Source organism: Dipteris shenzhenensis, chromosome 19, assembly GCF_047967505.1.
Source record: "Dipteris shenzhenensis isolate YYH24624 ecotype China chromosome 19, Dip_SZ_1.0, whole genome shotgun sequence".
Taxonomy (NCBI): Eukaryota; Viridiplantae; Streptophyta; class Polypodiopsida; order Gleicheniales; family Dipteridaceae; genus Dipteris; species Dipteris shenzhenensis.
Genome location: NC_141614.1, coordinates 8,261,818 through 8,279,741, shown reverse-complemented (window position 1 = coordinate 8,279,741; position 17,924 = coordinate 8,261,818). Strand labels below are relative to the sequence as shown.

The following is a 17,924-nucleotide window of genomic DNA, read 5'->3' as shown; positions in this document are numbered from 1 at the left end:
CAGGCATGCGGGTGCTGAAATACATCAAAGGCACACTTGATTATGGCATCACCTATACCAAGGGCAACATCTTGACCGGATTCTGTGACTCGGATTGGGCAGGAGACGTGGACAGCAGGAGATCAGTGACAGGGTACTGTTTCTCACTTGGATCTGGAGTTGTGTCATGGGTCAGCAAGAAGCAACCAATAGTTGCTCTTTCTTCTACCAAGGCCGAGTACAAATTTGCATGCTTTGCTTCTTGCGAGGCAATATGGTTGAGTAGGATTTTGGGGGACATGGATGCAGTGTAGAACAAGCCTACGCAGTTATCATGTGACAATCAGAGTTGCATGGCGATTGCAAAGAACCCAGTGTTCCACGCTCGCACAAAACACATTGAGATTCAATATCACTTTGTATGCGAGCTCATCATGGATGGAGAGGTCGACTTGGTGTACTGTCCGACTACAGAGAATGCTATGGACATCTTCACGAAGGCTCTTGGAAGAGACTTGCTGGAGAGGCATCTTCATCAACTTGGCATTGGGCCAAAAAAGTAAGTTCACTTGAGGGTGGACATTGAGGGGGGGTGTTAGATATCAATGCTCCACTCTCATGTAACTACGCAGGAACCAACTAACTCTACTTGTAAGCCCCCCATATGAGGAGAAGGCATTTGAGTAGCTCGGTTATCCAGTAGGTCCTGGTTTGGACACCAGATGGGGGCCATGTGTGGCGTGATGGCTGGACGGCTTCAGATAGAGTTGGCACACCACCAACTAGGCTACATGTAAGTGCGGGAAGGCATCCCTTGACTGATCGCACTAAGGGCAGACGGAGCATTTCTCGGGGCAGCCCACTCTCGGGTTGCGGGGCCCGTTTTGAGCCTCAGATGATCCCGGATGGCTATGGGCTGAATGGTAACCATAGGTCAGTTGCTCTGTTTTGCACACCGGTTCTATTGTATGGTCGATGGCCTATTTGAGGATTGACCCCCAGTCGACCGTTTTGGGCGGATTGGGTCGGTCACCCAATTGAGCCTAACTGACTACGACTGGTGGCTATATAAGAGCAAGCCCGTGAAGCCCATTTCATCACTGGCTACAACAACCTTGATTCCTTTGCATTCAGCCTCCGTCTTCTACTGTTTCCAGCATGCCATCGAAGCTTCTTTCACAGGAGCGCACGGCTGGGAGGCAGCGCCATCTATTGTATCAATTCTACAGTAATCAAATTTTTGATTCTCCATACTATCTTGTTTTCTCTCTTGCATACGAGGTCCTGTTATCTGTTGAGCACAGACGTATTATTCAATTTTGCTTGCTCAAGCTTCTTGTTTAATGACTGGGATATCTGAACCTATCAACCAATAAATAAACATGTGAGTAAAGAAACCCCATAAATAGAACAACTAACAAGATGTATCAACCAAACAAATGTAACGTACATTGTGCATCAGTTCGCCAAGGTATCTTCTGCTAAGAGGATACCAAGGCTCACTTCCCTTGGTATATTTTTTCTGTATTTTGAAATATTAACTTCCTATCCTTCTCAGGAAGTTTCATGTAGATTTCATATTATTAGAATAAATATTCAAGCAATTAATGAGCTCATCTCTAATAGATGTGACCACCAATGCATGTGTATTCATGCTAAAATATAAAAGCATGTCAAAACCTATTAAAGCCAGAAGTCCCAAAGAAGAGAAGACACAGGAGAGAGAATTATGAAGCACTTACAAGTTCATTCTTTGCAGGGTAGAAAGCAAAGCTATTTCACTGACTCTTGTTGGATCAATGAAAGTACACAAAACCGTATAGTGTTTCTCTCTAGTATGGGAGTATCTCTCTCTTATCATAGATTGCCATGCAACCATTCGATGGTTTCCTGCTAGACATAGAACATTCTGTTTGAAAGATTCTGATGAATTTGACTTCCTGATATCTCCACTTCATATTCTTCATTCACAATTCTCCAATTGGGATCCCATTCTTGCATAATGTCCTCAGACACAATTGTCTCCTCTCTAGCAGATGTCTAGCATGAAACTATGAAAGCTCCTTTCTCTGGCACATACCCTTCTATTCCAAAAGTAGCCTTCAATCCTAACACATCATCTCTTAGTCCCCTCACTTTTGCATATGGGATCAGCCGGCATAATGGAATGGGAGGGGACTCAAAACAACTGAACAATCTAGTTTTTTGCAGAATGTCCTCTCCTTTATCCAAGTACAATCTATGCTCATGTATTGTCTCTTCTCCAGGAAGTGCAATCTTTGGACGTACAACGTAAGGAACAATCTGCATAGATGCCTCATTGGGACCCACATGAGTATCTATTTCATCAGCCATTGCATTCCCACCTTCTTGGCTCTGCATTTCTTCAAGGACAAGTGGATCCTCTGGAGCTATCAAATGTTTAGGAGATTGCTCTCTTCCCTTTCTTTGGCCCACTCTTGTACCACGTTTGCTTCCTCCTGATTTTCCTCGACCTATAGGACTGCTTCAAAAAACAAAGAATTCTAGCATTAGAAAGTAGTAAACAACTTTGGAAAACATAAACAAGTCTTAACTGCAGTAAGAGACCACAAAATTTTGAAGTAAAAAAAATAGCATTCATTCAAATTCCAACAAACATGCTACACAAAGCATTGCATGCTACTCAATGGGATGAATGAAACACAATGGATAGAATCCTAGGAAATGGAATGCATACTACTTTATCAAATGCAAGGTATACAGTGCAAATCATAATGACTGTATGCTAGCTACTAATTGACTACAAGCTACTCTCTAACCCTCCAATATTTGTTCATCCATACTAATTATAGAAGAGAATGGAAATGTAACTGAATATTGCTTTGGCTTTGAGAGCCATTGCATATGGGTTTGGCTTCTACATGCATACTTGGAGTAGGCAAAATCAAGCGGTGGTGCTACGGCTTGGTTTTGGCTACTCCAAGTTTTCAAATAGTACCTAAAGCCATATGCAATGGCTCCCAAAACAAAACCAATATCCCATGTCTTGTCACCCAAATGAAAGCCCATGAAAAGAATGGAAAATTTAAGCAAGGCATGTTATCCAACATTGCACAGCTCTATCAAGGCATGCCATCCATCAATGCAAGCCTCACATATGCAAGCAGATGAAGAGAAAAGCAAGCCCCATAAATGATCAATGCTCCATTAATGACCAATGTCCCATCAATGATCAATGCTCCAATTATCAAAGCCCCTTCAATGTTTAATGCAATGCAAGTAGAAAAGAATGGAAATGTAACTGAATATTGCTATGGCTTTGAGAGCCATTGCATATGGCCTTGGCTACTACATGCAACACACAAATCTCAAGCGAGAGATGAGTGCCATAATAAGCATCCATGAAAACATCACTAAGCTTGGACTACAACACACACCTCTCTTAAGAGAGATGAGTGCAGCCTCAGGTAAAAAACAATTATTTATATTAAAATTGAAACTACAATACACGATAAAAACAGACTGCAACACACAACTCTCGCAAGAGAGATGAGTGCGAACCTGTCTACACACTAAAATACAATACAAAATAAATATTAAATAATTTAAAAAGACTACAACACACAATTCTCCTAAGAGAGATGAGTGTCAGTCCTAAACAAAACAAAACAAAAGAAATATTAATTACTTATGAAAGAGTGCAACACAAGCAAGGGTGCAGTAAGGTACCTATGAAGAGAGCTGGTAGGTATGGAAGCAAGAAAGAGGTAGCAGGTAAGCAAGCAGGAGGTAGCAGGGCTGGCAAGCTAAGTTGCATTAATTCGAACATTTTTTTTAAATCGAAAAAAACGCTCGAATACGCATTTTTTACGATTTAAAACGTTTCAAATGTTTTTTGCTATTTATTCGTACTAATAGGTTATTTGTACAAATAAACCTCTATTCGTAGGAATAAATTTTTTCGAACGAATAAAGTTATTCGTACGAATAAACATAGTATAAACTTAAGTCACTATCATTTTTGGTATTCATACGAATACATCCACCTGTATTCCTTGCCACCTCATCCATTTGCTTGCCTACCTACCACCTCCTGCTTGCCTACTTGCCATGTCCTGCTTACTTCCATACCTACCAGCTCTCATCATAGGTACCTTACTGCACCCTTGCTTGTGTTATAGTCTTTCGTTAGTAATTAATGTTTCTTTTGTTTTGTTTTGTTTAGGACTGGCACTCATCTCTCTTAGGAGAGTTGTGTGTTGCAATCTTTTTAAATTGTTTAATATTTATTTTGTATCGTATTTAAGTGTGTAGATAGGCGCGACTCATCTCTCTTGCGAGAGTTGTGTGTTGTAGTCTGTTTTTGTTGTGTGTTGTAATTTTAGTTATAATATAAATAATTGTCTTTTATCTGAGGCTGGTACTCATCTCTCTTAAGAGAATTGTGTGTTGCAGTCTCAGTTTGTATACAAATGTTTGTTTGTAGGAACTCTTGGGCTGGCACTGTTATGGATAAATTTGACCAAAGTAAAAAGGCATAAATTTGAGTGTGTGCTTGTATGTGTGGCAATAGTATAATAAAATATGGAGTGCATAGGTCCTAGGGTTGAGATGGCAGGGAATGACCATGTGCCACCCTTCCACATAAGAGGACCCATAAGGTGTGTTGTACATAATCCATGGTAGTAATATTATAAAATGTTAGGGTGACATGGCTCCTCCATGTGCCACCCCTCCACCTAGGCGGTCCCATGCCTACATTTAGTGAGATATGGCCCAAAGTCCATGGGAGAAGTAATATAAAATAGGTGGAGATGGATATTATATTGGGTTATTCCCTCCATATAGGATAGGCCCATGTGGGGGAGGTATAGAAGGTCCAAGAGTGCAAGTTAAATAATGGGGAAAGTAGGATGAGGTGGCAAGATTCCTTGTGCCCAACCCTCCACTTGTCCTCCTAGATGTTTGAACGTATTATAAAATTGGGAAGAGATCAAGGGAGTATCATAGATGGGATATGGGAGTTGATATATGTGGAAAAATGTGGCCAAGCATTATCGCACACAATTGAGAGTGCGTAACCACCTAGCCCACATGGGAGACTCTTCCACACACAACATGCATGTGGGAGGATGAATTTATTGGGAGAAACCCTCTCTCTTAGCTATAAAAGGAGGGGGCTATTCCTTGATGAGACACGCTCATTCTTGTAAATCCACCTAGCTAGTACTTTGATATTTCCCCTCATCCTTACTTTCAAATAAAGCATGACCCTCTTCCCTTGATGTCTCCATCTCTACATTCCTCCTCCACCCATGTACATACTCCTCTTTCCCCTCTCCCTCTCCCCTTGTGCCATAGTCTCCCTCTTCTTTCCTTCCCCTCTTAATCCCTTTTCCCCACCCATGTTAACGCTCCTCCCCTCACGTTTCCTATTCCTCTATGGCCCTTGAGTGTTGCCATACCTATCCTCTAGCCTCTTGTCTTGACTTCTTTTCTGGCTAATAGAAATGGTGTGGCTGCTAGGATCAAAATCTCCATGGCTAGTGGTGTAAAATCTGTTACTCCTACGACTAGGTGTGGCTCTGTGGCCTCTTCCATGTGTAGCTCTCTACTTTTGCACCTCCAAACTGTGTGCCTTCCCTGTCTCTATGGCTACAAAGCCTCCCTACTTCTGCGCTTCCAGTCTGCCTGCTTTTCTACTCACGGTTCCTATGTGTATTCTGGCTGGCGAATCTTTTGCTCATACTGGTCGCATCTGTAGAACTGTAACATCCGTGCTCCCTCTGAGTTCCTGCACGCACATTCGCATGTCTACTGTGTACACCCGTGCGCATCGCAGATAGATCGCGACGGAGATCCCGCGCCCCCCTCTCTTCTGTTCTCTTCTTCTTCTTCTTCTCTTTATCTTTCTCTTCTCCTTCTCCTCTCCTCTCCTCTCTTTTTATTAAAGAGTGGGATTTGAACCCAAGACCTCCCCCTTCACAAAAGGGAGACTTATCATTGGGCTAGCAGATAAGAAGTGATGAAAATGTACTGATATTGCTTATATATTGAAATCCCATGAACTGTAACTCTCTAACCATGGGGAGTTTTCACATGCTGTAAAAAGTAAAAGTACTTCACTTCATGTGCTCTACTCATATCTCCTACTAGATCGCAGATTCTGAACATTTTCAAGTTCACTTCACGAATGCACGCCACTCGAGGAGGGTGGATTAAGGATTTGGTGCCTCGTCCTCTGCACCTTACGGCTACCAATGGGCGAGATCTCTTTCTTGATCTTCATGTCGATCTTCAAGAACTGATTGTACAGTGCATTGCTCAAGGAGACGACAGGTGGGATGATACACCGTGGATGATTCATGGTAAAGAACTAGTGATACGCTGGGAGGACTTTGAATTCAATTCTACTCATTGTACAGTGATCGAGCTACTTGCTACTTCAGAGGTAATTAAAAGGGTGTCCTTATTTGAAGGGTGGGATGCTCCCCAAGCTTGGGGGGAGATTCGGTGCATCTACTTATTAATTCCTGTGGATAAGCTTGTCTTCAATGGTTTATTTTCAATCTCACTACAAAGGTTTCTAGGGCTTGGCTATGGTTGATAATGTTTCGACCAAGGAAACCATTTGTACCTAACAACCTTTTGTGCCTCATTTTGAGCTTCAAGTTGTAATTCTTTTTGGTCTAAATATAAACTATCAACAAAGGAAAGTTTATTTGGTGCTGAATGTCTTGCTCAAGTATTGAATTCTGCCCACCCTCTCCTTCTACCTATCTTGGACTACCAAGAAACTTGGGATGTCTAGATTTAAGTCTTGGTGTGATGACATCTTGGCTCCTCCAATATGACGGCGCATACAAACCTTCGTCCAAGGCTGCTGGTGTGGGTATGAAGCTCACTTCACCAAGGGGTGAGGTGTATTGTTATAGCAAGTATGCACCTGCAAGTACTTGCAACCAAGCTGAGTACTCGGCACTCATTTTCAGGCTACAAAAGGCGCAAGAACATCGCATCAAGAAACTTGAGGTGCAAGGAGATTCTCAACTCCTGTGTGAACAAGTTAGTGGAGGGTGGAAGGTGCAGAGTGAAGGCTTGGTTCCACGACATCAACAAGCATTGCAACTGTGCCAACAATTTGAAGAGGTACATATCCCTCGAGTTCAAAATATAGTTGCTGATTTCTTGGCATGTGAAGCTTGTACTTCAATCATGCATGACACGAGTGGAAGCACCACCCCAACAAAGCCGCAAGCCACAAAGGAGGGTGATCATTTGTAAGGAATGTGAAGATTGTGGTCATCATGAAATTAAGTGTTGGGCATATTTGATACAAGTTTACCGACTTCGGAAGATCATCAGAAAGGTCCTCAAGGAAATTGCTCAAAAGAAGGATGCTAGACCGCACACCCCTTGAAGAAATAGCATGGCGATTACAAGAACTGGAAGAAGCTGAAGGTGATGTGCAAGCTCTCCAACTGTTGACATTTGTCATGGCATTCTTGTTTGCCTTGATGAACAACCTCATGCAGCGCCATGTCTCTAACACTCGCTTGTAAACATTGATGCGATATCATGAGGGTTGGTCCTTTTAAGATTGTCTATGAGCTATTCTATGTTTAAGATTCTTCCCGTGTAGTATTTCACAATACACCAGTCACACCCTACCCTGCCTATGTGTGCTTTATGGATGTATCTTCACCTGATTTTCAGTTCAAGCTACCTCTTTCCATTGTTTGCCAATAGATAAGCCTCATTCTGACTCTCTCTTTTCCATTTTTCAAGCATGGCTGACATTCCCGTATTCTATGGATGGGTTGAAGAAAATCCAAATGACTATCTTGTGGTCTTCAAGCGCCGTTGTGTTTCTCTTAACTTTCTTACTGAAGATAGATGGCTGTTGGTTCTTCCCACATTTCTAGAGGGTTTGGCTCAAGTGTGGTATGAGAAACAGGCCGACGACATTTGCCAAAGCTGACCAAGGTTAACAGCAGCGATGATTGAGTATTTTGGCAAAGAAGAGGAGCTGGAGAATTGTACCTGCAGGTGGCAAACTTGAAGCAGTCAAAAGGTGAGACGACGCGTCGATATGTGGATCGAGCGGCCATGCTCCTGGACTGTTTAATTGCCACACAGGAGGACAATGCTAGATTTTGAGCTAGAATGACTTAGCATGTGCTGGGCTACCTTGTAGCAGGAGCAAGTGACGAATTCCACCTCAAGCTTAAATGGGAGAATTCAAAAACTATGGTGCTAGCACATGAGATTGCTCAAAAGTTTGATAAAGTTCAGTCTGACCCTGCTTCAAAGAAGAAGATTGTCCCCCCGCAACCCCCTCAATTCTTGCAACAACAACCTGGGGGGTCTAACTTAGGGACATACCCCCACCCCTCATCAGGGATGTATCCACCGCCTCCACCTCAAATGTATGGTCCTCCCTTAGATGCTTACCCTCAACAAGGAGTATATCCTCAACCTCCACCTAGAAGATTTCCCCAGCCTCGCCCATGAGCCCCCCTCCTTCCTACTCCCTCGGCCCCTTTTGCTAAGGAACCCGGAGTCAATGACCTAGCTAAGGCCCTGAATGATCTTCAGCGTGAGATGGTGGGCATCAGAAATCAATCCAATCGCCCTCCAAGAGAATGTGCCAATGTTGTGTGCTACGAGTGCCACTAGAAGAGTCATTATCGCACGGAATGTCCCAATATTCCAAGGGTGAATCTTCTAAGTGAATCAGGCACTAAGGATTCTGACGTAGAGATCCTTGACCTTGGGAAATAAGTTGTACCACCTCGGACCCCTCTCCAAACCGTGGACCGGGCCACCCCAGGAAGAAGGTGTCCTTCTCAGAGCCCTCAGATGCTGAGATGGAGACCCACCAATAGAGAAGAATAAAAGATCTCGCAGGAGTAAGTGGTCGCCCTCGGATTTTCCCATCGGCTTGGGGCAAGAGTACTATTCGGTCATTCAGGACCTTGCTCATCGGTCTTTGAGCATCACGCTCCCTCAACTAATAGCATTAAGCCCTAAGGTGAGACGTGAGCTGCAGCAAGGGCTCTCAACAAGGAGGAGCAAGAAAAAGAGAAAGGTACGAGAGGTTTCTTCTATCTCTAAAGAAATTGATCGGCACCCACATACAGTAGATGTCATCATAGATAATTGTCGTGTCAAAAGTGTGTGTGTTGATGAGGGAGCTGCATGTAATATCATGGTGCCCTGAATCATGAAGAAATTGAATTTGAAATGCACAAGGCATTCCTCCACTCGAATCAAGGTAGCAGATGGTCAATGACTCGCCACCCTGGGAGTCATTGAGGATTTGCCCATCACTGTCAATGGGCTGAAATAAATGGCACCGGAAAGAATGGCACGAGAGACACTGTAGTTATGAACATGTTTGCATATTATTCACACACAACAATTACACACCAATTTACATAGTTGGCAAGAAAGTAGTAATTCCCATAAGTAATGATTGTATAAAGATATACAATGTTGTTATTCAAAACTCATAGTCTGCAAATAGCTCCTCTCCTACATGTATATCATCTATGGATTCAATACAAATGTGACCATATTCTGCAATATCTATGTTCATCCTGGGGTCATACCAAGGTGGAACATCAGGGGAAAATACATAACAAACATTTGGCTTTACATTAGTATTTCTATTGCTGTTAATAAATCCTGCCACATTGCCATATTGAACATCACCAACAATATGCACCATATCCTTCATAGGGACAGTAGGGTCCTCTTGGATCGAGTATTTCTTTAGCCTTGGATGAACTCTACATAATTCCTTCCAGTCTCTGTAGGAGTACTTGTCACCTCCATAATGGAGAATAGTAGTCCCTCTCTTGATGGAGCCATGCACAAACAAGCCCAAGCCAGCTCCTGTAATGGTTGACTCATGCACCTCGAAAGCCACATTTTTTATCCAGAACACTTCGTTGATAGGGACAGGTAACTTTGGTGGTCCAAATGGATCTCATTCTGGTATGTACCTACTCAAGCTTGATTTGAACGTATATCTATCTACATCACAAAAGACAAATTCAATTAGCTACAACAACAGTTATATATATTGAGATAAAATCAAAAAACACTTTGACATATGTACCTTCATGAAAAATACGCATTCTCTAGTCAGGTTATGTAGCCCTTAGCAATGTATTTCTTGATATAGCGACCTTTGTACCCTAGGTCTATAGCCAATTGAGAAACTTGCATAGCATTCATGCTAGAGAGTTGCGGAGCATTCCTTAAAAGTCTTATTTGGGATGCATTGAGTTTAGGCACCTGGCCATCACCACCATGGGTTGCCCTACCACCTATATCCCTCTCTCTTAGTTGATCTGCAAGAGGAAGATTTCTTGTTTTATATTCCATTCTTGACCATGCATGATTTTCCTCCCTCCATTCATCAATTACTTTCTAGACAAGGTTGAAATCCTTATGCCCCTCCATCACAGGTAATTGTCCATACCGATTTGTCTCAATCATGTTGCGCACATCTTTAGTCTCATCGAGTTGTAGTAAGTACGGCATCAACTCTCTCAGTAGAATATTATCATCCTTGTCTTGTACATCAAACGTGTGAAGATAGTGGGAGAGAGGGAAGGAGTCTCACTTGAGGCTTTCTTACAATCACAATGGGGGAATACACACAAAGGTGGAGGCTGAAAACAGTTTTCCTCTTCTTAGTTGTGAAAGCCAAAAGAACTCTAGTACAAAGAAATAGAAGAATCCTATATGTGGGTCTCAAACCAAACTCAACTAACTAAGGTGGCATACTAACTGAGCCACAAACTAGAGTAGATAAGGATAGCTGTCATCCAGCTATTATTCGTGGCTGTGTACCAACTGCATCTCCAGCTAACAAGTCGGTGACATAAATACACAACGGTCACCCTAGCATATCGCGAGTGGAGCTCGATATCTCAACACTCCCCCTCGAGCTCAATCCCAATTCCTGCACACCAAGCAGGTCTCTGAACTTGCGCAGCTTCTCTGCACCCAATGCTTTCATGAATATGTCAGCTACCTGATCCTCTGTGCTGACATAAACTAGATCAATAAGACCTAGTAAAACCTTCTCCCGCACATAGTGATAATGCACCTCAATGTGCTTTGTTCTAGCATGAAAGACTGGGTTCTTTGCCAAGTGTATGCTGCTCATGTTGTCACAATAAATGACAACTGGCCCATCTGTAGACTGATGCATATCATAGAGTAGCTTATGCAACCAAGCTACCTCACATGCAGCCATTGCTGCACCCCTGTACTCAGCCTCTGTGCTCGACAAGGCAACTGTAGGCTGTTTCTTGCTGCTCCAAGTGACTGCAGCACTCCCAAAAGAGAACACATACCCACTGGTAGATCGTCTATCAGAAATCCTACCAGCCCAATCAGCATCAGTGTATCCATGCAACTATATTTGACCCCAGCCTCATAAAATAGTCCATACTACAATGTGGACTTCACATACCTGAGTATGCATCTAGCCGCATCCAAATGCGATTTCCTTGGAGCCTGCATAAACTGACTTACCAACCCAACAGCATAGCTCAAATCTGGCCTGGTAATAGTCATGTAAATCAAACTTCCTACTATGCGTCTGTACATAGTAGGGTCTTCCAAAAGCTCACCTGCATCTACGCTCAGCTTCACATTCTACTCCAAAGGAACTGAAATAGGCTTACAGCCTGTCATCCCATATTTGGACAGCATGTCCAATCCATACTGCCTCTGCAAGAGCTGTATCCCACTTGGTGATCTAATCACCTCAATGCCCAAGAAATAACGCAGCTCTCCCAAATCCTTCATCTCAAACTTCTGCCTCAATATCATTTTCACATGAAGGATATCTTCATCACTATCACCTGTGATGATCAAATCATCAACATAAATGACCAGCAGCATAATCCCTTTCTCTGTTTTTCTCACATAGAGTGAGAAATCTGCCTTGGAAATCTGAAAGCCAATAGTGACAAGATACTGTCCTATCTTGTCAGACCATGCTCTAGGTGCTTGCTTCAAGCCATACAAGGCTTTCTTCAACCTACAAACAAACTCAGGATGAATAGCATGAACATAACCTGCTGGCTGCTCCATAAAGACCTCTTCTTGCAAATCACCATGCAAGAAGGCATTCTTTACATCCATCTGATGTAAAGACCATCCCTTTGATGCAGCCAGGGGACGAGCATTTTCCGAGCAAAAACGTACGAGCGATCTGAGCAGTGGACCTTTAGTTAAGTCTAATTTGATACCTTCAATATATATATTTTTTCAATAAACATCATGTACAAAAAAATAAAGTAAAAATAATATTTCTTCCAAACAATTTATAGTCAAATGGTCTAGAATCTCAGGAAGATTGAATTGAGAGACATGGATAGATTTCTATAAAAGGACCATTCAAACACACCAAAAGGTCACCGAAAACTATAGTGTGGTGAGTAATACATTGTTCATACACAACTCTTAAAGAAGCTGTGGGCAACAAAATACTGTTTACATACATATAGCTATATTGTGTCAAGCAAATGACTATCAAAATGCACCCAAAAAGTCAACACAAGCTACAATGGTCATACAATATTTGTATGCACCTATGCAAGTTCCTTTGATATAACCACAAGTAGAGATAAACGGCCTTCTTAGCAAGCAGGTAGAGCTTGGTAGAGTTCTTGCCTACTTAGTGCAGATTGGTGAATGAACATGTGTATCTTCTCATCTAGACCCAAGTATTGCATATAAATGTAATACAGATGTTTGCATGGGATATATCTGTTTTGCCCTTGAGAATGGCCCATAAAGTCCAGACATGTGCATGATGGGAACACTGAAACCACAACATTGTACTTGCTCCCTTTTCTACGTGATCCTGGAGTGGAAACTAGGTACTCCACATGCTCTCTAGGGACAACTATATTAACATTGTGAACAACACATTCCAAGGAAATAGACTTAGCTATCCTTGTTCTCATTTCACATGTCACCTCAGTTACCCATTCCACAACCATGCCATCCCTTGTGCTCGGTCTACTTGTTAAATCAGCAGATTTGGCCCTAGTGCATTGCTTTTTAATCTAAATCCTCCAGCTACTAATAACCTCATTTCTTCCTCATCCAGGCTTGTCCCCTTCTCAATAGGCCACTCCCTCGGCACCTCAGGTGGTTTTCCTTCAATGCAATTTGATGGTGTCCATGTGTGGTCCATGTTATCCCCACAAAACCAAATCAATTGCCTTTGAATGCCTGCTTTGGTGTTGATTCTCCCAAAAAAGCTAGGTGCAGGAACACCTCTCTTTCCCGTCCTACCCTTGTGATCTATCAATTTGTGGCATTTGATTCCTTTGTCCTCTAAGTATCCTTGACATCTCACCTCACTACCTGCATTAGTTCTTCTTATAGCCCACATAGTCTTGTGTACTACCTCTTCTTCAACATATTGATTTGTTTTCAAGATTGGTGTGGTATTTTGTTTTCTCTTTCTTGGCTGATTTACATACTCATATTCTGGACGATGTGAATCATTTGCATACACTGCTTCTGAGAAAGATTTTGACCGCTTCCTTCTCACAGTCTTCAAATCACCCATACAATCTTGACCTCCAATAGTTGCATCCACCTTGCTAGCCACCTCATTACTGAGATCAATGAACTTGCATGAGTTGCTCCCTATGTCCCCATAAGAGTGCCTTCGAGATAGCTTTTCCAAACTAGGTCCCCAACCCAAGTGTAGTCCCTTTAGATATTCTGTGTATCTTGCAGTTTGCAGCAAAGCACCCGTCATATCTATCTCACAAGCATTTTTTAGTGTGACATATTTCACTCCGTCATTCGATGCCAACCAACTTCCATGGACTGACTCTGCAAGGTTGGCTCTAGGAACTAAAAACTGGTCAGATCCCTCCATGCCCTGTGTGTGCCACAACATAGATTAGTTTCCAATAATCAAAAAACAATAAAGTTGTGAATGAAATAACAATAGACCTACCTTGAGAACTCTTGCATGCCACCACACAATCCATGTTTCTAAAATGGAGATGTCCTTCTTATGTGCATGATGCTTGAACCACGAACGGAGGTCTTTCAACTCGATGTCCGCAGCTTCTTGAGATGGAGCATTCTTCCACTGTCTACACCTTAGCTTGAACTCCTCACGATCAAATGATGGAAGGAACTTAGCATGGTTTTCCAAGCTTTGCTCCCAATGGAATAAGCAAGATCTCTCTTTTTCTTTGAGCACCTTATTGGCATCACCATTGAATACCATTCTAATTGCACGCCAATTTGCTTGTGCCTCATCAGCCATAAACCCTTTAAATTGAGGCTTTGGGAATCCCTCCTTCTCCATGACTCTATTTAACATTTCCCAAAAAAGGATCTGGGCTTCTGTATCCTCAACCTCGAAATCCCCAATAGCAATAGTTTGTAGCTCTTGAACAAAAGGGTTGTAAACATGGCATGCCATTGTATTCCAATCATGTATACGTTTGACAAAATCAAAGCAAACCCAGCACGATCCTAACTCTCCACCTGGCCTCATCTTGTTCACTAGATCAACACCACTACCATGTCCCTTGGTAGACATCTTGAAAACATGACATCTTTCAAAAGAAGAAAATTCAAGTTGTCCAGGGAACACCATGCTCTGAAAATAATCATATACACACTTTCTTTTCAGTTGTAAAAGAGAATCATAACCATCTGCAAAGGATCCACTTTCAATTTGGGCCTCCCTTTTCCAACGTGCGAGCCTACAGTTAAGAACATGTAGCATCAAAATCCCATTACTTATTTTTCATAAAAACTTGAGTACGTTTAATCACATTAAGAGGACAAGTATGCACATACCTTCTCTTGTCCAAAGTTGGGGTAATCTTCTCTAGTAATGATGTCAATTCAGCATCACTCATGGCTTTCGGATCATCTTGAATGACGGCATCCAATATTATTTTTTTTGCTAATGTTTTTTGCAAGGCTTTAGGTCTTCCCATCCCATCTCTTTGTATGAGCTTAGTCAACCTAGCCTTAACTTCCTTCATAGCACCTCTAGAACTTCCTTCACCAACGGGATGCAAATGATACCCTGAGTGTATAACACACCTCTTAAATTGTGTATCACCCTTGGGGTGTGGGTAACATACGAATAGCCTACATGGGCACTCTTGCTCACAGAAAGGACGAGCACCACAATGCAAACACTTAAGAGTACTATTTTTGCCAACATATGATCTTTGAGGACACACTCGTGAAAGTCTCCCTTGCCAATGCTTCTCATTGGCCTCTTTGGTTCTCTCCAAGTGAGGACATACCACATCTTCGAATTCTAACTAAACCATCAAATCCTGTCATATTACTTGTTATATCATCCCTCCAAACATGGCTGTCGTATTTGGTTTCTGTCCCCTCAGCATGGTTAGGGAGGTCCGAAGCGGGAAGCTCAAACAAAATATTGCCATCATACTTTACTGGAAGTGCATCAACTTCTTGTATTGTTGTTACAATGTCCATAGCTTTTTTGAGTGCACTTCTTGCAGGAAGGTTTTTCAAGAGAGGAACCAAACTCATAGTCTTATCGGATTGTTCATCTACTTGTTTTTTATCCGACACTTCCTTACTGATTTCTGTCAAAAGCTTTACACCTCTAACAATGAAGGTGGTTCCAAACTGAGTGTCAAGATGAAACAAGGACTCCTCACCTACAAAGGGAACCTCAAAGGACAAGTCGTCACACTTGCTATCAAGTAGTTGATGCAAAGAGATTGAGCTCGGTGAAAGTCCAAATGCTAAGTGAAGGTATTCCCTACTAATGCGTGCAACACCATTAGTTGTTGCAACTTGCAGTGTCTTCGACCTATTGTCATTGGACACAATTGCAAAATCCATGGAGCTTGTGGAACACAATCTCCCTACCAGTGTTGAGATCTATTGCAAGCAAACGAGGCACAAGTGAGCAAGCATGTGAGCAACAGTAGTTCACGCACTTGTCTCCTTTCGAACTCTATACTGACCAACTCTGCACTTGTAGTGCAAAAGCATAGAAAGAGGCCATCATTGTTCTTTGATACTAAATCAGCTAGACGATCAAACTCGTAATATAACCACATTCATTGCCACCGCCACGTCCCAAGCACACAAGTCCTTGTAACCGCCAATTCAGAAGAATCTACTCATATAATCAATTCACAACATTCAGTCTGACCGCCCACGTTCCAAGCACTCAAGTTGGCACCCCATTTATCATTCATTGAAACTTTCTCTAGGATGGAGAGGATGGGGAGTCATAAAAGAGCCATGTTACTCAAGATTGATTTTTCCAAGGCTAATGCACACGAAAAAGAACCACTACAAATTAGTTTCGCTAGCGAAACTATATTAGCAGATGCAACTAGCTCAAAGAATGGATGGAGGTGCTGACGGAAGCTTGGATGGAGGGTTTATCAATTTCACTACACTAGCAATCTTCAAGTTTATGGGAGCTGTTGCTTATATCTCTTACAATTTCGGCAATGAAAAATATCAAAATGTCAGTACTTTACTTTAAACAATGGAAAACATCATCTTTAGGATACCTTTGCCGAAGAGGCCTTAAATGGGTGTGTATCCCTAGTCTAATTTTTATTCTAAAAACAATCATACCAAAGGATGGAATAGTTGCGAGAGAAAAATCATGGACATGATGCCATCATTAGATCTAATGAAATAATAGAGCTCAAGAAGGTTAATGGATTGAAGGTGGTAGGAAAAAGTAAAGACATCGCTGGTGAAACACTATTGGAAGCCATTTCATTTGGAGTTCACAACTATAGTTTCGCTGGCGAAACTAAACGGGGCAGAAAAAGGGGCTTAGCGAAGGAGGAAGGTCGAAGGGAAACGGAGAGGGAGAGGGAGAAGGGGAGGCAGAGGCAGAGAAGTGAAGACTAGTTTCGTTGGCGAAACTAGTTAGCGAAACTAGTGAAGTAGTTTCGGAAACTAGTTTCGCTGGCGAAACTAGTGAAGACTAGTTTCGCCAGCCAAACTAGTCAAGACTAGTTTCGACTACCCTAGGATGACACCTCCTCCACCGCCTTTATCTCCGCCTACGCCTCCATGCCTCCAAACGCCCACGCCCATGCCTACGCCCACGCCTATGCCTACGCCTCCACGCCTACGCCTATGCCTACGCCTCCACGCCTACGCCTACGCCTATGCCTATGCCTCCACGCCTCCACGCCTCCGCCTACGCCTACGCCTTTATCTCTGCCTACGCCTCCAAACACCTCCAAAAGCCTCCGTCTCGACCTTTATCTCCGTCTTTATCTCCGCCTCCAAACTAGTTTCCGAATCTAGTTTCGCCAACGAAACTAGTTTCGCTGGCGAAACTAGTGAAGACTAGTTTCGCCAGCGAAACTAGTGAAGACTAGTTTCGCTCGCCAGTTTCCGAAACTAGTTTCGCTGGCGAAACTAGTGAAGACTAGTTTCGCGAGCGAAACTAGTTTCGGAAACTAGTTTCGTTGGCGAAACTAGTCTTCGTTTCGCTGGCGAAACTAGTGAAGGACTAGTTTCGACTAGTCTTCACTTCACTAGTTTCACTGGCGAAACTAGTGAAGACTTCAAATAATTTGGTCTTACAACGATTCAAGGTTGGACACGGTCGTTTCAATAAACTCAAATCTCCATATCACGGTTCCGTTAGTTACAACCAACTTTGCCATTTATAAGTGTTTCTTTTGAGAAAAAAAGATATTACTTTCACCTGTTAGTTCTGACAAAATGGAAAGCTTTTTCTTTCGAACAGCATGCCAGAGATCATGGCGAAGTACTGTCATTATCACGGGGAATCCAAATCATCAAGCTCAGTGAGCGATGAGAACGAGGTTAGTGTTTTGAATCGATTCAGAATTTTCACTGTACACACATAAACAAAGAAGAAAGGCAGTGTCCCAAATGGCATTGTTGTAGCC

At 42.5% G+C, this 17,924-nt stretch overlaps 1 pseudogene; it reads right to left on the bottom strand.

The window, feature by feature from the left end:
• Positions 1-1,393: 1,393 nt before the first annotated feature.
• Positions 1,394-17,094, bottom strand: LOC147890021 (uncharacterized; annotated as a pseudogene).
• Between the last annotated feature and the right edge of the window lie 830 nt (positions 17,095-17,924).